The sequence below is a fragment of the Schistocerca cancellata genome, chromosome 7 (genome assembly GCF_023864275.1).
Source record: "Schistocerca cancellata isolate TAMUIC-IGC-003103 chromosome 7, iqSchCanc2.1, whole genome shotgun sequence".
Taxonomy (NCBI): Eukaryota; Metazoa; Arthropoda; class Insecta; order Orthoptera; family Acrididae; genus Schistocerca; species Schistocerca cancellata.
In genome coordinates, this window is record NC_064632.1 from 410,983,184 (window position 1) to 411,005,804 (window position 22,621).

Consider the following 22,621-nt stretch of genomic DNA (forward strand, 5'->3'; position numbering starts at 1 on the left):
TCCTCTTTCCGCGTGCTACATACGAGTGCTACGCATTATGTAAGTGGGGTTAACGATTTGTTTGTTGCTGTTAGTGGAGGGAGAAGAATGTAGGTAGGCCGTAATTGAATTACTGGATATAGCAGCATGAGTAGATATTGTGTTAAGTAATTTTTTAATCTGAGTTAGCCATGCAGAGTAGCAGGATAAGTCATTGTTGTGTAAGGGAATAGGATTCTGGTTCAAATGGCTCTGATCACTATGGCATTTAACATCTGAGGTCATCAGTCCCCTAGAACTTAGAACTACTTAAACCTAACTAACCTAAGGAAATCACACACATCCATGCCCGAGGCAGGATGCGAACCTGCGACCGTAGCGGTCACGCGGCTCCAGACTGAAGCGCGTAGAACGGCTCGTCCACACCGAATGGGATTCTGATGGGGGATGTTGAGACACCAGGGGGTATACTAAGTGGCTGTAGTTCCTGGTGGGTTTTCTTTATCTTAGTTGGGCACAGCATGGAGTGTTGGCTATTTGCGGCTGGCCTGGACAGGAAAGCAGAAACTGATGCCGTGTATTTTAATCACCTCATTGTTTATGAGTCTTGAAGTGTGTGTTGGGTTGGTGGGTCATTGTCACCACTTGTAGTGTTTGTGTTTTTATGTTTAGCGATTATAGTTATTGTGATATTGTGATAATTGCCTGAGTCAGATGCTCCAAGTGTTATCGACGTAATCATCTTGAGGCCAGCCTGCCACGGTGATGGAAGCAACAGACAACCCTGTTGTGCAGAGTTGGGGCCAAGGATCGGCTCTGTGGCCGAAGTTGTCCGTACTGGTAGTCTGGGCCTGGACGTGTTGCTCAGCACGACGGGGAGATGTAGTAACTGCGGCTTCAGCTACCACCGTTAGTCACTGTGGCTAAGAGTCTAGTCAGGAGGTGGTGCCATGCATGATGTGGGGCAATGTCCGGACTTGTTTGGAGTACAGTGTTCTGGGTTCTAGTTGCTGCCATGGGCTGCAGGTGAAATAGACCAGAGTGAGTTGGTTGGTGCCCAGCAACCGAGACGGAAGGTCCAATATGCAACGTGGTGTATTGCAGAGACAGGTAGTTGCAATGGTGAACACAGTGTGTGTGTCCAAGGTGTCATGCGTATTCTAAAAGCACATTTGCAGGATGGGCGTTGGTATATTGCAAAAAACGTAGATATGAGTTGAGAACATAAATAAAGAATTACTTAAGATATTATTTAGTATAAGCGGTTGTATCGATTGGGGTATGCAACCGCTGAAAATGTGGATAATTACACAGTTCAGTTGTCTTGCCTAGAAGACGGCACGTTTTTGTTCTTGTTGCGGTCGAGATCGGACGCGTATCAGCCATCGCTGCAGATAATTTTATGGCACACCGCCATTACTACTATTACTATTTTATTGAGACGCAATCTCACTACTGATACTTATAGTTACACACAGCAACAGAATTTATTTAAGTGTCTATTAATTTAATTTAATGTAATATTTTGTGAATACGGTAATATTATTTAATCTTGTGTTTCATGTATGATGCAAGTTATAGTTTCAGTTAAATGACGTATTGGCATGGCTAAAGGTTCCGTATTACAAATCTGATGAATGGTCCAGCATGAGCCAATGCTTTGGAATTATTCAGTCTACCAAGTCCGATAAAGAAATATTTTCAGAAGAATCACTCACGGTCAAACTTACAATGATCGGACCTTATGTAAAAAGCTATTGTCAAGCGCTCGAAGTCTGTATTAAGCACCATTAGAAATTTATATTATTATCATTATCTATTACTATTTATCTGTTGTTTGATGTTCACAAAACGGACCGGAAAAGCCTATAAATTAAACTGGCGACTTCGTGTCTGGACCTTTTATTGTATTTGCTACATTGTTTTTCTGTCTTGCATGGGTAATGGGATTATATCTGACGAGCCATTGCCACTGAGTATTTGTAAAGACCAAACAAAAAGACAGACCATTGGAACTGTTGATGAGACCTGGAATCTACACTGCATACTTGGATCCAACCTAAGACATCGCATTTTTAAATTAGCACGCTAGTCAAAGCGCTTTCAATAATTCTAGCTTGCTTCCTAACTTTTTCAAAATTTTACGTAACCGCAGCAGACAAAAAAAGGGTTCAAATGGCTCTGAGCACTATGCGACTTAACTTCTGAGGTCATCAGTCGCCTAGAACTCAGAACTAATTAAACCTAACTAACCTAAGGACACAACACACATCCATGCCCGAGGCAGGATTCGAACCTGCGACCGTAGCGGTCGCTCGGTTCCAGACTGTATCGCCTAGAACCGCACGGCCATTCTGACCGGCGCAGCAGACATTTTTGCGCAAGATCGCGTATTCCAAATCATTTTTATCATACGGTTTATTATAACAATACGGCCACTCCATTCTACAAAATAGCCGAATTGTGTCATATGCAACGTAAAATGCCATTAATGTTAATTATTTCACCATTAATTGCAATTCTTGCTCAGTTAATCCAGCATTGTTGCCATACCAAATTAATTTCATGAGTTCATTCTCAAACGAGTTTTTTCTTACAATATACGAGGGTCATCCACAAAGTAAGTTCCGTTTCTGTTTCTATCCGCAGCAGCGCTACGATCGCAGTTCCGAGCATGCGCGGCAGTTACTCTGACTGAAGGAGAAGACATGTACGCCATTTTCACATCGCTGCGGCCGACGTGTGCTTCGTAGTGTTTCTTTATAATGTCAGCCGTAATTGAAAATGCCACCGCGCGTGAAGTCAGATCTGTGATTCGTTTTCTAAATGCAGAGGAAGTTAAACCAAAGAAAATTCATCGGCAAATGTGTGAGGTTCACGGACAAAATGCTATGAGTGATTCAATGGTTAGAAAATGGGTCATACTGTGCAATGAAGGACGTGATCAAGTGCACGTTGAAGAACGAAGTAGACGCCCGTCTGTGGTTACTGATGAACTGGTTCACACAAATGAAGAGAAGATTAAGCACAACCGTATGTTTACACTTCATGCCCTTGCTATGGAAGTTCCGCAAATCTCACGGTCACTAATTCATGAAATTGTTACTGATAAACTGAAATTTCGAAAACTTTGCTCACGTTGGGTACCCAAAATTCTTACTGAACAACACAAAAAAACAACGGATGGGCAGTGCACTTCAGTTTTTGACATGCTACAGTGAAGAAGGCGATGGTTTTCTTTCTCGGATAGTCACAGGGGATGAAACATGGATATTGTACGACACCGCTGAAACAAAACGGCAATGAATGGAATGGAGGCACACTTCATCCCCAACGGAGGTTAAGACTAAGCATATCTTGACACCTCGAAAAGTCATGTGCACCTTTTTTTAGGACAGAAAAGAGATTTTGCTGATTGATTTCTTACCACGAGGCCAAACAGTCAATGTACATGGTTACTGTTGTGGGTTGGCAAGAGAGCCAACCCGGTATACTAGAGGAAGCCGAAAGGCACGCGTTTTAGCTCACGCAGGCTGGCGTGAGGTCTGGAACAGGACAAGGAAATTAGACTTCAGCAAAAAACGTACGTTGCTGCTGGAATACAGACGCAAACCGATTCCGTCTTGGACATTAAACAAAACACTGACAATAACTTCAGAGTTCACTCCAATAGTAACGATCAATCAGCAGTTAACATGCCTAGTGACGGAACTTCCGTAAATATGCCGACTATTAGTCAAATGGCTAAATCCAGTTCAGAGCCCATTCTCGTCCGTGACGTCAAGTCAAACAACGTGGCGAGGGCAAAGCAGTTTCAGTTCACAAATATTGCCGGCATTTTTGACGCTATAATCAAGTAAATGACTGGAAACAAAAATCACACGACATCAATACAAAATCAGTTCACTAAAAATAAGGAAGACAGCGACGCACATACGTTATCAATACATAATCAGATAACTGAAAAAAAAAACTGACCACCGAAAACAAAAGAGACATTGACGAACACATGACAGTTTTAGAAACGCGATATGAAGAGATTATGGCTGAATTAATAGTACTAAAAACTTGTAATGACACTTTGTGAGAAAGAATAGACGAGATTAACACGAGACTGAGCGGACAAGTGTCCGAACGTGACTCAAAATTTTCCGGATTGAACTCACAGCAGATAAACCACAAAATACGTAAAAAATATTAAAACTGAAGTCAAACATTTAAACACCACATGCGAAGCACCGAGCGAGGTGGCGCAGTGGTTAGCACACTGGACTCGCATTCGGGAGGACGACGGTTCAATCCCGTCTCCGGCCATCCTGATTTAGGTTTTCCGTGATTTCCCTAAATCGCTTCAGGCAAATGCCGGGATGGTTCCTTTGAAAGGGCACGGCCGATTTTCTTCCCCATCCTTCCCTCACCCGAGCTTGCGCTCCGTCTCTAATGACCTCGTTGTCGACGGGACGTTAAATACTAATATCCTCCTCCGCCTCCACATGCGAAGCTGTTGCCACCTAAGTCAAATCTTATCCGTCAGTTCATCAATAAAAACACGCATTACTGTAATTGAAGGCAAAGTTAACCCCATGGATAAACAACTTAGGCCGGCCGGAGTGGCCGAGCGGTTCTAGGCGCTTCGGTCTGGAACCGCGCGACCGCTACGGTCGCAGGTTCAAATCCTGCCTCGGGCATGGATGTGTGTGATGTCCTTAGGTTAGTTAGGTTTAAGTAGTTCTAAGTTCTAGGGGACTGATGACCACAGATGTTACGTCCCATAGTGCCCAGAGCCATTTGATAAACAACTTACAGACAAACCAATTAAATACTGACAACCATTTTACCAATATAAATAAAGAATTTCATGAGTGGATTGATCAGAAATATAAATATTTTGAACAATTTATAGAGGGAATATCACCGACGGCTGTCCACTACACTGTTGGCGAATTTGTCAAAAATAATAAACATGTCATATCTGAGGAAGCTCATTCCAAAGCAGCACAACAGAAACAACTAAACGATACCATACGACCGGAGTGTAGCATTAATCAAAATGCTCGTTTTGGTAATGAAAACAGATGGATGTACGACATGTATCCTCCGTACACAACAAACACCTAACAACGCCTAGAGCTTAGAACTAATTAAACCTAACTAACCTAAAGACATCACACACATCAATGCCCGAGGCAAGATTCGAACCTGCGACCGTAGCGGTCGTTCGGCTCCAGACTGTAGCGCCTAGAACCGCACGGCCACACCGGCTGGCACACACCTGTACACATGACACCTAATTACAATCGTGACATTTATGGGCAACACGTTCCTTTGCATTCACCAGCCGATCACTCTAGTAACTACTCTGAAAGCAACCGACATTGCAGTGTCAAAGAAGAAGAAAACCTGATTAAACATCGGCGATTTCAACCTTTCATTCTGTAATTTTTCTGAAAGCGTTTAGAAATGCATACCCAAGAGCATGGAGTGACCGAAAGAGAATTTCCTATGTCGTAGTTTATATCCAGGGTGACGCAGCTGTCTGGGCCTATAATGAAGCCGACAGATGCGTGACGTATGAACAATCTGAAAGAGCTTTCTTGGCCAAATTTTGTTCGCAATCGGTAAAATATTTGAATACTGGACACTTATGTGATGAAACTGTAGCTACGCGCGATCCACTCCGCGCAATGAAAGCCAGATTGCCTTTTATCATTAAAAGAAGTTACTGCACATTCCAGACAATTACGCAGAATATTTTCTGTCTGTGCTTGATTCTGTTGATATATTATATGAAGATCAATATCCGCACGGCAAAACAGTTGCCACAATGTTTACGTCAGTGGTATGCAAAACGCGCAGGTTAGCCAACTGAATCCTTGCGCTCCTGCCGCTGTCGGTTACGTAGCGCAGCAGAATCGACAGCTTCCTTCCGCAAACCAATGCACGTACCAGAATCAGCAGACACACGCCAATATGAACAATAATCATAATATGTCATACACAACAGACGGCAATCCACACAAGAGGCATGGCGCAACAATAATGGAAATAACAGAAACGGAAACAACAAAAACTGGAACAAAAACAATTATCTGCCTGTAGAAAATCAAGAGTAAAACTGCAACAGTAACAAAGGTCATGCGTACCATAATACTGGTTCACCACCTCAGTACAACATTAACACAAGTCCGTGTCAAATGCCGCTAGAGCCTGTACAAATCAAAATTGGACTTTACCCACCAATCGCAGGTAAGTCAAGGTGCTGAACCACAAAAGCCGCAACAGATCGGAATGTGGTATACACAATACCGTAATGTAAACATATCAGAAGTGTCAAGTGAAACTCCACCTCTGGTTGTATCAATACCTGCACCAACTACGGAGACGTCAGACTAAAGACAGTCACTACTGTGCCCCAGGTCGAGGCTGAAGGTTTGGGGGCAACTTCAATATCAAATCACTGTTTGATACACCCAATGATGAACGACACAATGCTTATGCATCAATTAGTTTTAAGCAGCAAAAACTATTATGTATACACTTCAATCATGCTGAGAGCTTATCTGATGAACTATTGCAGGAAAATACACAATGTCGTTCGTCTAGTAATAAAATAGTTGTAGGTACAACTACTGCTATAGTAGGAGGTATTCCAGCCAGTATTGTTTTGGACACAGGAGCGGCTGTGAGTGTTTTATAGTATACTTTCTATAAGAAAATGACTGAATTTGAACCTGTACCCGAGTTTCCTGTTCCAAAGCGTAAGATTTTAACTGCCGTATGTCATAAGTCTAGTAGAGTTACGAAACAGGTTTTTGTGACCATTAAGATAGATAATGGAACAGTATAAAGGCCGTCCCTTGTGCTTCAGAATTTAGTTACTAACTCGCAAACATGACAAGTATTGTACTGGGTACAGAATACAATGTTTGAAAGAGAGCGACGAAACAAACAGAGACACTCGCACCTGATATGAGATTTTAGAAACACTGATTAGCCACAAGTTAAGTAAAACCAGTACTATTACTGATAATGGAAGCAATGAGCTTGATCAAGTACTATCTAAGTACGTACATGTCTTTACTAAATGACCAGTTATCATTATGACATATGTTTATAAAGCTTAAGTCAAGCTTCACCAAATTTTCTATCACAAAACCTACAATATACCACTATCTCAATGACCTGCGGTATGGCAAGAATTTAAACAGATGTTACAGTCGAAGATCAGCGAACCTTCCACATCTCCCTACTGTAGTCCATTACTTGTTGTCAAGAAATCTAACAGAAATATTAGAGTGGACTTGGACATACTTGCCATAAATGAAATTACACTACCGATACACACTAAACTCGAAAATTTAGAGGTACAACGGCAAAAATTTTTAGATGCTAATTACTTTCACACAATCGACTTGAAAAATTCGTTTTGGCAAGTGGCAATCACTCCTCATACCAGAAAATATACCGCTATCATATTCGGCGGGCGACCATATCAAGTCTGTATTCTTCCTTTCGGATTGAGCGTCAGTTTAGGCGTAATTATTATTGCTTTGAATACAGTGCTTGGTGACGAGTTTGCTGAGACTGTTACACATTATGTCGATCTTTTGATAGCCACTAAGACTAGGAATGAACATCTTGACACCCTTGGAAAGATTGTGGATGAATCTGCAGGACCTGGTGTAACAGGTAACCTAAAGAAGTCAAAATTTGGTTGTAGTGAGATTAGATATCTTGTACAAGTAATTAACGGACAAGGTAGGCCTGATCCAGGTAAGTTGGGCGCTATTAGGAATTTTCCTGACTCGCACTAAAAATCCGACTGAAGTAATTTCTAGGACTCTGTTCTTTATTTCGACGTTTCCTGTCACAATAACTATTGAACAATAAGCATATCATAGATTTACTTAAGGAGTATCAGGTAAGGATCTGGTCTGAGCAGTGCCAGCAGATTTTGATGAAGTTAAGCATGTATTGGTGAATGCAAACATTTTAGACCGTCCAGACTTTAGTTTAGATTTTTGTATCACGTGTGACGCATCATGCAGTGGCTTTGGGTCGATATCTATTCCAAGTAGTGAAGAACGGGGAAGAGGAACAGGTAAAAATCATTGGATTTGCAAGCTGTACTTTTAGTGAATGTGAACGTACTTATTAAACCACCGAACTTTAAACTCGTTCTGTTGTCTGGGTTTTCGAAATGTTTAACTACTATTTATATGGTAAACACACGAAAATTTATACAGATCACAAAGCTCTGACATTTCTGTTACAATGTGAGTTAGTTCATCCTACATTATCACGCTTTATCTCTGCAGAATTACTCATTTGAGAGTGTACACACAAATGTAAAGAGAACATTGTGGTGTCACCGCCAGACACCACACTTGCTAGGTGGTAGCCTTTAAATTGGCCGCGGTCCGTTAGTATACGTCGGACCCGCGTGTCGCTACTATCAGTGATTGTAAACCGAGCGCCGCCACACGGCAGGTCTGGAGAGACTTCCTAGCACTCGCCCCATTTGTACAGCCGACTTTGCTAGCGATGGTTCACTGAAAAAATACGCTCTCAGTTGCCGAGACGATAGTTGGCATAGCCTTCAGCTACGTCATTTGCTACGACCTAGCAAGGCGCCATTACCAGCTACTATTGAGATTATGAATAATGTACCGTCAAGAGCGATGTTCACCATTTATGGATTAAAGTTCAGTATTCCACCAGCTACGTCCGTTTTTTTTAAAGTCTAATTTCCTTGTCCTGTTCCAGACCTCACGCCAGCCTGCGTGAGCTAAAACGCGTGCCTTTCGGTTTCCTCTAGTAAACCGGTGTTGGCTCTCCTGCCAATCCACAACAAACATCATTGCTGATGATTTGTCTCGTCTTCCACAAGGTTTGAAAGATTGTAACACGGATCTTGAAAATGTGAACGACTACAGAGTACTCCTAATGCAGGATAAACAATATTAGCAATATTACAATGATTTGTGTATTTATATTTATGTAAATACGGCAGCTTAACAAAAATCTGATCCGCACTGGAACACAGTAAGAACTTGATTCATAGATCAACTTGAGTATCCACTTTCTAGCCGTTATCTGACATATAATGATGTGCTATTCTATTGACGTCATCCTGATGGCTCTAATTTGTGTGTATGTATTCCCAAGGATTCTGGACACACATACACACACACACACACACACACGCACACACACACACACACAGTTTCGGGACATAATGGAACGAATAAGTGCATTGCAAAACTTAGGTCATATTATTATTTCACTAATACAAGACGAATCATTCACAATGTACTTAAAACATGCGTATCTTGTCAGAAATCTAAACCTCAGAACCTATCTTCAAAGACAGATCTACATTCCATAGTACCAGCAAACCACTCGAGACTCTATAAGTACTGACGTAAGTGGTCCACATCGAATAAGTAGTGGGGTGTGAAGTATATTTTAGCATTTTATGACATTTTCTAAACATGTTAAGCTTGAAAGGAGTCTACTGGGGTACACTTGCATGTGGTACCATAACATGATAATAATACTAAATTAAACTAAAATAAAGCTATTATATTATAAAAGACGTATGTCTCTGATAGGCTTTATAAAGTGGATCGTTGACTGCACGACTGCAGAGCCAAAGATATTGCTTCTGGTCTGAGAGTAAGAGAACGCTTGATGCACAGTAGTAGGTAGCTGTCTGTGAGCGAAAGAGGACGGATTAGGCAGTTTTTGTAAGCAGAAGTCCTCTCACAAGCAAGGTAAATATGTTAAATATTTATGACTCTCGTTTTTCCATCGCTTTAGTGTAGATAAGTTGGCTGATAATTTGTAATTCTTGAGTAACTCCAGAATATACGTAAACTGAGTTGATGAAAAGGCTAGTTAAATATTTCCCTTTTGTAATGGCTCTAAGATTTGTTAACGCAGGTATGTGTAATGTGATAATTTGTATTGATGCCTTTTCAGTGAGGTTATACAGGGTGGTCCATTTATAGTGACCGGGCCAAATATCTTACGAAATAAGCGTCAAACGGAAAAACTACAAAGAACGAAACTCGTCTAACTTGAAGGGGGAAACCAGAAGGCGCTATGGTTGGCCCGCTAGATGGCGCTGCCATAGGTCAAATGCATATCAACTGAGTTTTTTTAAAATAGGAACTCCCATTTTTATTACATATTCGTGTAGTGTGTAAAGAAATATGAATGTTTTAGTTGGACCACTATTTTCGCTTTGTGATAGATGGCACTGTAATAGTCACAAACATATGTCTCGCAATTTTAGACGAACAGTTGGTAACACGTGAGTTTTTTAAATTAAATACAGTACGTAGGTACGTTTGAACATTTTATTTCGGTTGTTCCAATGTGCATATACCTTTGTGAAGTTATCATTTCTGAGAACGCATGCTGTTACAGCGTGATTACCTGTAAATACCACATTAATGCAATAAACGCTCAAAACGATGTCCTTCAACCTCAGTGCGTTTGGCAATCGTGTAACGACATTCCTCTCAACAGCAAGTAGTTCACCTTCCGTAATGTTCGTACATGCATTGACAATGCGCTGACGTATGTTGTCAGACGTTGTCGTTGGATCACGATAGCAAATATCGTTCAACTTTCCCCACAGAAAGAAATCCGAGGACGTCAGATCTGGTGAACATGGGGGCCATGATATGGTGCTTCACGACCAATCCACCTGTCATGAAATACACTCCTGGAAATGGAAAAAAGAACACATTGACACTGGTGTGTCAGACCCACCATACTTGCTCCGGACACTGCGAGAGGGCTGTACAAGCAATGATCACACGCACGGCACAGCGGACACACCAGGAACCGCGGTGTTGGCCGTCGAATGGCGCTAGCTGCGCAGCATTTGTGCACCGCCGCCGTCAGTGTCAGCCAGTTTGCCGTGGCATACGGAGCTCCATCGCAGTCTTTAACACTGGTAGCATGCCGCGACAGCGAGGACGTGAACCGTATGTGCAGTTGACGGACTTTGAGCGAGGGCGTATAGTGGGCATGCGGGAGGCCGGGTGGACGTACCGCCGAATTGCTCAACACGTGGGGCGTGAGGTCTCCACAGTACATCGATGTTGTCGCCAGTGGTCGGCGGAAGGTGCACGTGCCCGTCGACCTGGGACCGGACCGCAGCGACGCACGGATGCACGCCAAGACCGTAGGATCCTACGCAGTGCCGTAGGGGACCGCACCGCCACTTCCCAGCAAATTAGGGACACTGTTGCTCCTGGGGTATCGGCGAGGACCATTCGCAACCGTCTCCATGAAGCTGGGCTACGGTCCCGCACACCGTTAGGCCGTCTTCCGCTCACGCCCCAACATCGTGCAGCCCGCCTCCAGTGGTGTCGCGACAGGCGTGAATGGAGGGACGAATGGAGACGTGTCGTCTTCAGCGATGAGAGTCGCTTCTGCCTTGGTGCCAATGATGGTCGTATGCGTGTTTGGCGCCGTGCAGGTGAGCGCCACAATCAGGACTGCATACGACCGAGACACACAGGGCCAACACCCGGCATCATGGTGTGGGGAGCGATCTCCTACACTGGCCGTACACCACTGGTGATCGTCGAGGGGACACTGAATAGTGCACGGTACATCCAAACCGTCATCGAACCCATCGTTCTACCATTCCTAGACCGGAAAGGGAACTTGCTGTTCCAACAGGACAATGCACGTTCGCATGTATCCCGCGCCACCCAACGTGCTCTAGAAGGTGTAAGTCAACTACCCTGGCCAGCAAGATCTCCGGAGCTGTCCCCCATTGAGCATGTTTGGGACTGGATGAAGCGTCGTCTCACGCGGTCTGCACGTCCAGCACGAACGCTGGTCCAACTGAGGCGCCAGGTGGAAATGGCATGGCAAGCCGTTCCACAGGACTACATCCAGCATCTCTACGATCGTCTCCATGGGAGAATAGCAGCCTGCATTGCTGCGAAAGGTGGATATACACTGTACTAGTGCCGACATTGTGCATGCTCTGTTGCCTGTGTCTATGTGGCTGTGGTTCTGTCAGTGTGATCATGTGATGTATCTGACCCCAGGAATGTGTCAATAAAGTTTCCCCTTCCTGGGACAATGAATTCACGGTGTTCTTATTTCAATTTCCAGGAGTGTATGCTATTGAGAGGCACCCACATGCCGTGCTCATACTGTGGCATCAAGCAGTCAGGCCTGCAAGATGAGTGGTCTGCCAAGCGAGTGGATTCATTCTTAGTTATCGAGTAATATTAGCTCTAGTACTCTCACTTAAGTTACAAGTTATTCTCCTATATGATTACTACGCAACGGAAACGCATATCTGACTATCAATGATTTACAGAACTCTGACTGTACACTACGCACTGGCAGTACCACATTTTCTTTTTGTCTTTTATTTGACGGCTTTTATTAACACGTGGCCATCCCACTGAATATGAATGGCGCACACATTATAAATTCGGGACTTTATGACAACATACAATTTGAAGGAATAGTCTACCAATCTCTTTCTTTTCACTATCTGATTTATTCTGATAAATTCCCTAACCTAAACACACAAATTCTATAACCTACAAGAATAACATATGATAAATTCCGCCCAGTGGGCATGGCTTTACATTAGTGAATCTCTATATTATGGTCTCGTAATTTATTTAACGCTACAGTGCACTTTCTGTATAGGATGGTGGATCTTTTATTATCTCTCACACTTCGACTCTCACAATCATCATCACGAAACTTTCCTCCAGACCGAGCGGTACAGAAGGAACAAGCATAACCCACTAATCTTTTGAAACTACTTCGCTACACACCCATGGAAACCACACATACCCAAATTACATGACATACACTACACAACAATATGAAATACTACACAGAGAATGGTTACAACATTATCACTTTCAGCTTTCCCACTTCAATTAATATTGATCCCAGTTTCACACGACACTGCCCCACTTTGTAATTCTACTTTCCTACTGTGAACTCTGGAGATAAATGCACGTCTTTCTGTGCAATGCAAGCCATGTGGCGTTGCTGGATAGACGGCCGACTCACCTTACTTCTCTCTCAGAGTTTGAATCTAGCGTCACACGCAATGTAGTATTAAGGTATTCATCACACACGCGAACTGATGCCATGGACGAGTACTTCTCTTTATCCTTTGTCTCATACACAGATTGAGACTCACACAGTACTCACCACGTGGAAGTACTCGTCTCTAATTTCAAGTCCTGCATACGCCATTTCTTAAATATTTCAACTTATAGTACACACGCTATTTCTTAAATATTTCAACTTATTGTACACACGCTAGTAATTCAGCTTAACTTAAGCACACGGTAGTATTTCAACTTATTGCTACACGTGGTTTCATTGTGACCGTCGGTCACTTCCGAAGATTACTGCAATCCCATTAATATTACCTGCCTGACATTTAATTCTCCCCACAAAAGTTCCTGAAATAGAGAAATTATTATTTCAAACTACTCTTAAATATTCCACATGCATACCATGCCTCCACTCTTTCGTCATTACGGAGCACATCTAAAACAGGTGTTAACAGCACAGGATCCAGCGGCAGAGTGCCTAAAACATGGCCGTTTTCGAGGTCCTCTCCACCTCTGCTGAAGTGGGGGAGCACCTTACTACCCTATTGGCCAGCTACATTTCAGGCGCTCAAAGCTCTGGTAAATTTCATCTCTTTGGTTCCACCAAAGGTGGCCAAAGGATCGACTCAAAGATGATCATTCACATTCACTATCTGCGGTTAGCAGACGACCATACATTCATTCATTTCAAAAGATCTCACCAAACTGGATGTAGGGATTTATTTTGTGGGAGTGCACATATGATAAATTAAATAAATAAATTGTCATTCATTCCTACACTGGTATCCGGCTTCGCTGTATTAATTGAAATTGAGTTATTTTACAAAAAAAAATGTGTTGTTTTGACAAAAATAATGAAGTATGTTGTACCTATTTTCAATGTCGGGCGGTACTGTACCCTTTCACCACCGGCTACCCATGCAGAAAAAAATGGCACGGTACTATCCTTGCAATGCGAGGGTAGTTCCGAACATTTTTTTAAGAAAACTGTATTAGAACAAACATAGCAAGTCATCAAAATAACCAGGAGGAGACCTTAGCCCCTGGTGACCTCAAATTGACGACCAAATGTTGTTACTTTACCAAATGTTTGCCACAGTTGTTGCATTATTGTACTCTCCACAATCCGGAGTAACGTACACATACAAATTTACAACAATCCACATGACAAATAAAACATTACATCATACAAATAAAAAATAATGGTGAGATAAGAATTGGCTTAGTTGCCGGGATCTCCGTTATTTTTAGGAGGAATCCAAACTTCAATAATTCTAACACAAAAAAAATAAGAATAAAAAAAAATACCAATTGTACTCATGAAATTTTAAATAGCTCACTGTCCAAACACAGGGCAAGTAATCTGACATTCATAAATTGCGGGGTAAAAACCTTTACACAGCAAAGTCTAAATACAAAACAAAATCAACAAAACAAAAAACATTGCGTACACTAGTTACATGTAGAATGTCAGGCTCCATACCATTACTCTAAAATATACATCAAACCTACAGAGAAATAAAACTGAGAAGAAAAACAATGAAATATACCACAAGTTACATACTGGTTACGTAATATAGTCAACCTAAGACATCATGTCATACCTCGTTAACTATCATCACTTAAGCAATTGCCACAACTACTCGACAGTGAGTTTAACCTTATCCTTATCCACCAGTACTAATACCTGCTGCTGAGCCAGTCAGTCCATCAACTTTGATCAATACACGCAGTAATTAGTTTAGCAATAAGTGCTTGAATCTACCAGTAGCTCTCGTATCTTACTCTACTGCTCATTTCTCTGTTATTACACATTTAGACGACAAGAACTTGCATTTCGACTAGCCTTCGTTACACTTTAATGTGAAATATCACCACTGTGATAATGCAAATAAGTGGCTTCAGTCAACACACCAACAAGATCAATACTGTCCACGACATCAAAATGCATCAATTAATTCCTATATTTGTTGTGCAATGCAAATTCTTGTCCCCTGTGACAATCTTACTGACCAATGCAACAAGAGCCGCTACGTTAGTATTACGCCACTGGCTAATAATGAAGGCATCATTGTACCAAATATTCTAATAAACATGCTACGTGAACTTGATAACCCAGAACAAACAAAAAACAAACACTAACTATTCTAAACACAAATGTTAATGAAATACAATTACACTTGCTGTCCCTTCAGGAATGAAACATATAAAAAAAAACATTTACACAATTACAAATACATTATTCCCTATCTTGCGAGTCACACGGAAACATTTCATTCTGTGATTTTCTTGGGGTCAAAAAAGTTGCTGACAGTTTTCCTAGAAACACTGTCTCGGTGTCAAAGCTCTCCCATGGTTACCCGGACGAAAGTCTTTAAGTCACTCAAATCGGCATTTTGAACACGCACTGAACAGTAAACTGTATCTCACATTAAACACAAATGTCATAGTCACTCTCAGCGTACCATCCACACGAATCTGGTCGTCCAGAAATGGTCCTACAACTACTATTACCCACGGTTTTGTCGTTTCAGTTCGTGGTGTAATTAAAAGTCGTAAGTTCCAACAAACAGCACTTATTCCCGCACCAATTCAAGAAATGTCTCCTAGTACAAATGCAAATGTCAATGTCCCACTTTAGTTTCTTGCGTTCATACAATAATTAGTCACCAAACGACAACTGTCCTCTTCAAGAATACCAAGCGTCCCACATGCAATTCACAAAGCACACTTAACAAGTCACTGCCAAAAGTTTATGGATCCCACCGTTCAGTGGTCAAGACAAAACAAAACGATCGTCCTGTCTGCTAAAGACAAAATCTTTTCCACCACTCACAACGTGGAAACACCAGTCCTTCACTTTCCACCTTATGGAGACATACGAGCCGTCGTCTTGTTTCACGGCTCCACAGTCCAGTACTAGTTAATAGTTGCTGGTAAAAAAAATGCCCGCCGGGCTCTGCCGCGCGTCGTCCATTCTGCCGTGGCGCCGCCGCGCGCGCCCCGTTGAGCAGAAGAAACCACCCGCTGTTGCCTCTGCGGGATACTTTCCCCAGTCGTAAGGGTGGCGGAACTTATGAATGGCCAGCGGTACGTGCGTGTCGCCCCAGGCCGTTGACCTGCTGTAGCGGGCGCGTGGAGCGTACCCCGACCGGCAATGGAGTGGGGAGTGCCGCGGTTCTGTTGCCGCCGTCTGCTTGGCTTATGTGGTACAGGCGTGTTCGGTGTAGCCCTCAGCGCTACGACACCCAATCAGTCAGACTCTTCCGTGCATCTCGCAACATTACAGACAAAAGGATATTCTTACAGTGTTTAAATACTCATTGATTACATGTATGACCTATTAGATACATTGGTAATAAAAGAATCTTTGTTCTAAAAAACATAAAATTATACACCCTAGTTTTCTACACATACAACATCAACATTTATCTCGTCCCTCATACAAAACATGAAAGTGTAAAATAAAAAACAAAAGGAATAATAAGCAATCTATACTGCTCATAATTACAATATCAAATCGTAGACTACTTTAACATCCTATCACAGTGAAAATATGAGAAACTGTTGATTCTAAATACTACAATATACATCGCACCTTTGTGCTTGTGACAGGCTGAAATTAATACCCCTTGAAAGTGTTCCAACAAAAAATAAGAAATCATCTACACAGCTCACAATTACCTATCACATGTTATTAAGTAGTAAACTACTTTAACATCCTAACACAATAAACATTTTAGAAACTGATGACTCTAAATCTACAACATACAATGCACCTTTGTGCTTGTGACACACTGAAATAAGTATCTCTTTATCTATTTTACACTTTATTATATATAACAACATTTCTAGGACACGTATGAACCATCCACATGATGTCAGATCCTGACCTGCCATCGAGGTTCATCCAAATCAAACAATAGACAATAATGTTTTAGTTACAGATCGGTAGCATCCCCTTTACCGGAGTGTGCGCATTGGTCACACTACTCTACGACTCTCACTCACCAGACATCACATTTTCCTTCTCATTCAATCCATTAATACACTAACAGAATAGGTCTAGAAGTCAGCTAACCTTAACACCACCACACTCACGACAACATACCATACCTTCGCTCCCTTATACTCAACCACATAACACATGAAGCTGTTTCGGAGATAGCTTTCCAGTCTCCAAATTCGTCCTTTCACTCTGGCACCTCTCTCCATCGGCTTACCTCTGCATTCCTCCTGCTAAATATCACTTAGAATTGCGACATTTCATCTAAGAACAAAAAATACACAAATTATTCATCCTGCAAAATAACTGTACACATTCTTGGTACCGTTTTGATTAGTTATGCTGGTACCAGGCTTCAACAACAACAAAAAATATTATTTTCACCAAATTGCAAATCTTATGGTAAGAATTAGATCTACACTTATATTACATCTTACGTCAGTATTCCACAACGTTCACCATCTGAATCTCATACTCCCTTCATGTACCTTCACATTGTGCAGTTGTCCTCATCTCTTCATTCGTATTTCGGCTCTCCGTCCGTCCACTACTCCATCATTTCCTGGTCTTCCTTCGCCATTAGCATCAATCTCTATTGCAGCATACACAGAACTCTCTGTAACATACATCTAAGACATCTCCACATTATTAATTCTACTCACCTTTATTTACCACTGTTTCATCACGTCGAATCTCTTTTTATTAATCACACTGCTTCACGTCACTTCTTTCCTTAAATATCACCTTTATCCACTACTATTTATCACGTCGCCTCTCTATCTACCATCTTTATCCACTCATTAATCATCACGTCGTTTCTGCTTGATCCTTATTCATATGACAAAAAATACGTACATACACCACTCTGTCGACTCCTGTTCATGACTCATTCGACCAGTCTATTCCGTCATACTTCCTGACATCCCGCCTGAAAATTCTTATGTTCGATTTGACCCTGCACAACGTTACACACCACAAATAAATACACTGACTATCTACCATAAGTTGCCTACTTTAGATCTATCCTTAACTTTTCCATAATTTGATGTTAGAAATGTGATGAAGCCCACGAGATTGTTTTCCCTTGATCGTCTCAATCAGTACAGCATTTTCATGGACAATCCGCCTCACTCTGAATGGTCCACTATACACCGTAAAGAATTTGCTAGTTAGGAATCTGTGCTTCTTTGATAATCGATGAGTTTTTATTAGAACCTTGTCTCCTACTGCCAATTCGATCTTACGGATCTTTCCTTTCTGCTTCTCCTGCCTATCTTAGCTGCTTTCTTAATACGCTCTATCGCAACCTTGACAATTTCTGTGTGCCTCTGCTTTCCTGATCGCGGAAAATCTACCAGCTCCCTGACTCGATCAGGTGGTGGTTCATTCTTTAGTACCGTAATTGGTGATAAACCAGTTGCTCCATGTGGTAGCTCATTGAGGATGTCCTGAAAATCTTTGAGAAAAATACTCCAACTTCTATGTTGCCTATGGCAATAGATCTTACACAACTTTCCCAGTTCTTTTACTACTCTTTCACTGGGGTTACTTGCAGCATGGTATCGGGATATGAACACCGGTTTTATCCTTCTTCTCTTCAGTGTGGTTAGCCATTGTCTGGATCTATATTGTGGTCCATTGTCAGCTATGAACTTTTCTACAGTTCCTACTTCTCGCAAAAAGTTTTTAACGATCGCTGCTGCTACTGTCCTTCCCGTCGCCCGTTTCAATGCGGTAAAAGTCACATACTTTGACACCAATTCCACTGCTACTAAAACATATCTATATCCCTGCACTGACTTAGGTAGCGGGCCAAACAAATCTGTTGCTCCGAATTCCCTCAATCTACCTGGCACTATCGGAAAAAGCGGTGCTTTGCATGAGATAGTTAACGGTTTTGCCTTCTGGCACAATTTGCAACTACCAAGCACGTTCTTGATCCTCCTCTCCATACTAATGAAATAAACTGATTCCCTTAACTTCTTACAACATTTCCTTGCCCCGTAATGCCCGTAACTTAGGTGCGTGTACCAGATCAACTTGTTGACTATTTCATTTGGTATACACAACACCCAGTCCTGTGTGTTCGGATTTCTACGGTAGAAAAGGACCCCGTTCTGAATTGTATAAAAGCGCGCTATATTGGCATCTGAGTTCGCTCTAACTCTGTCCTTCACCATTCTCCATGACGCGTCTTTATCCTGCTCTTTCACGATATTTGTGAGTACCGTCCTTATGTATTTCTCGAACGGCACGCCCTGCATATACAATATATCATATCTGTTCTCGTTTACCTCCTCATCAAAGCATTGACCATGACCTACTGGACTCCTTGACAACGCATCTGCCACTATAATCTGTGGCCCAGGAATATACATGACCGAAAACTGAAACTCCTGTAAATAGAGTGCCCACATAGCGAGTCGTCTATGATTAAGTTTGGCCGACATCAGAAACTGTAGTGACTTGTGGTCAGTATAGATTTTAGTATGCCTCCCATACAAATAGTATCTAAACTTACTAAAACCCCATACTATTGCCAAAGCTTCAAGCTCAGTTACCGTGTAATTTCTCTCAGCTTTGCTAAGCACTCGGCTCGCAAATGCAATAGGTTGTTGTATTACTTCTCCTCCTTGCTCTTGCTCTTGGAACAATGTTACCCCAAGTCCACTACGGGAACTGTCCGTGGCCATACAAAACTCTTTCCCTAGGTCTGGATGCCCGAGAAGAGGTGCCGATAGCAGTGCCTTCTTTAACGCCTCATACTCTTTCTGCGCGACAGAGTCCCAATTCCATACCGTTTTCTTTCCAGTCAGCTGACATAGTCTGGGTGTCGCTGCACCCCCAATCTTAATGAACCTCCTGTAAAAATTGATTAATCCTAAATAACCCCGTAGCTGACGTTTTGTTCTTGGCACCGGAAAATCTCTGATTGCTTCGAGTTTGTCTGGATTTGGTCTTATTCCCTCTGGTGTCACAATGTGACCTAGAAACTCGATTTCTTTTCGTCCAAATTCTGACTTTCCCAAATTCACGGTTACCCCATGTCTCTCCAATGCACCGAGCAATACGCTTAACGTTCTATTGTGGTCTTCCCAGTTTCTTTCTGCTATCAGGACATCATCCAAATACCTATTTCGTCTCAGCATTTCCTGATAGCACGACACTGGATCTCTTATACCACCTTCGTTACAATTTGGCATCATCAATATGCTTTGCTTAACCTGGTCCTGCTTACTTTTCGACCAGAATTCATTTAAAAACTTGTCACAAAATATCTTGTAGCTACTACAATCTTTAATAACTTCCTGCATTTTCGCTCTAGCCTCGTCCCTCAAATGGTTACACACAAACTTCATTTTGAGGAGCGGTCCCCACGATGAAGGTAATGAATCTTGAAACTGTGACAGCCACAGGCATGGATGTTGGTAATTATCAGGATCCGGAAAACAAGTGTACGTTTGTACCGACACGAAGTGCCTCCTACATTCTTCTTCCGCACTTATGTTTTCCGACCTTGGACTATACCCAGTTGGGTTTGCCATCTGTTTTATCCGACACAACCGTTCTTCTAAGTCTCTGAGTTCGTCTTCCTCTTTCTGCCTATTTTCGTTTTTTGAATTTATCTCACTCTCCCTCTGCAGTCTACCTGGCGGTGTTTCTCCTTCACTTCTGCACGCTAATTGCAACTGTGCAAGTTCTTCCCTATGTTTCCTATTTGTTTCTAATTGTGCCTCTCTAAACTGTAATAGTGATTGTATCTCCTCCTGGTCGGCATAAACCTCTCGCTGCGTACTGTCAGAGCCTGTTTCCCCTCTCATACTGATCTTTTCTACATCTGCGCTAATCGTATTCATTCTGACCACTACCTCCGCAACTTCATCTCTGTGTTTATTTAGCGCCACTTCCTGCCGTGTGACTTGAGCTTCCACGCTGTCTAATGCCCCTTGTTTATCTGCAAGTAATTCCTCCACTATCTCTTTGATTCGCTCATCCGGCCACACGCCCCCATGTTCTGTAATATCGCTCTCTATTGCACTTATTCGTACCTCCAAATTATTGGCTTTTTCTTTCACGCCATCACATACTTGCCTCAACGCACCCAGATTCTTCTCCCCCTCATCTAACCGATTATTAACTGCGGACAGACGCTCATCGATAACTGTGTGTAGCTTCCTCATTGCCTCTTTATTCCCCTTATCCATTGCCTCCAATCTTTCCTTAGTTGCTTCAAATCTTTCCTTATTCTCCCTATCTCTCTCTTTATTCTCCCTATCTCTCTCCTTATTGTCTCTATTCGTCGCTTCCCATCTTTCCTTATTATCTTCGTTCATCCTCTGTAATAACTGCAGTAGCACACTGTCATTTGCTACTTTCGGTGCGCTCATCTCGTTCGCCTGTGAAACCGTAGCTTCGCTAAGGGTAGCTGCACTTTCACTGCATACCTGACCTAGTCCCGGCTCGCCCGCGTCGTCGGGAAAAGCCCGCGTTTGTGGACAAAGCCCGCCGCATAAAGGATCACCTTGCAGCGGTCCAGTGAACAATTCAACCCCTTCTGAGTGCTTGCCGTCCCCGCTCATTAACCCATGGTCAACAGCTACTTCCTGCTGCACTGCTACGTCCACCCTAGAATCGCTATTCTCCATGGTGGCTACACTTTTCGACTGCGACCTAGTTACTACGGACATTACGCAAAAAAAAAAATTATAACGATCTTCCAGCCTTGGACGATATAGCAATTAATTAAATAAAAAAAATAAAAGATCCTCACCAATCCAGAAAGAAATTGCAAACAGAAAAAAACTTTACTTCTTAGCGCTATCACAATATATTCCATCAAAAAATAAAAAAAAATCTTAACAGGAAATTCTAACAGCAAAATATCCTGGCAAAATAAATCTGGCAAAATATCCTGGCAAATTAATCTGGCAAAATATCCTGGCAGGGTCGAAATTATGAGAGGCACCCACATGCCGTGCTCATACTGTGGCATCAAGCAGTCAGGCCTGCAAGATGAGTGGTCTGCCAAGCGAGTGGATTCATTCTTAGTTATCGAGTAATATTAGCTCTAGTACTCTCACTTAAGTTACAAGTTATTCTCCTATATGATTACTACGCAACGGAAACGCATATCTGACTATCAATGATTTACAGAACTCTGACTGTACACTACACACTGGCAGTACCACATTTTCTTTTTGTCTTTTATTTGACGGCTTTTATTAACACGTGGCCATCCCACTGAATATGAATGGCGCACACATTATAAATTCGGGACTTTATGACAACATACAATTTGAAGGAATAGTCTACCAATCTCTTTCTTTTCACTATCTGATTTATTCTGATAAATTCCCTAACCTAAACACACAAATTCTATAACCTACAAGAATAACATATGATAAATTCCGCCCAGTGGGCATGGCTTTACATTAGTGAATCTCTATATTATGGTCTCGTAATTTATTTAACGCTACAGTGCACTTTCTGTATAGGATGGTGGATCTTT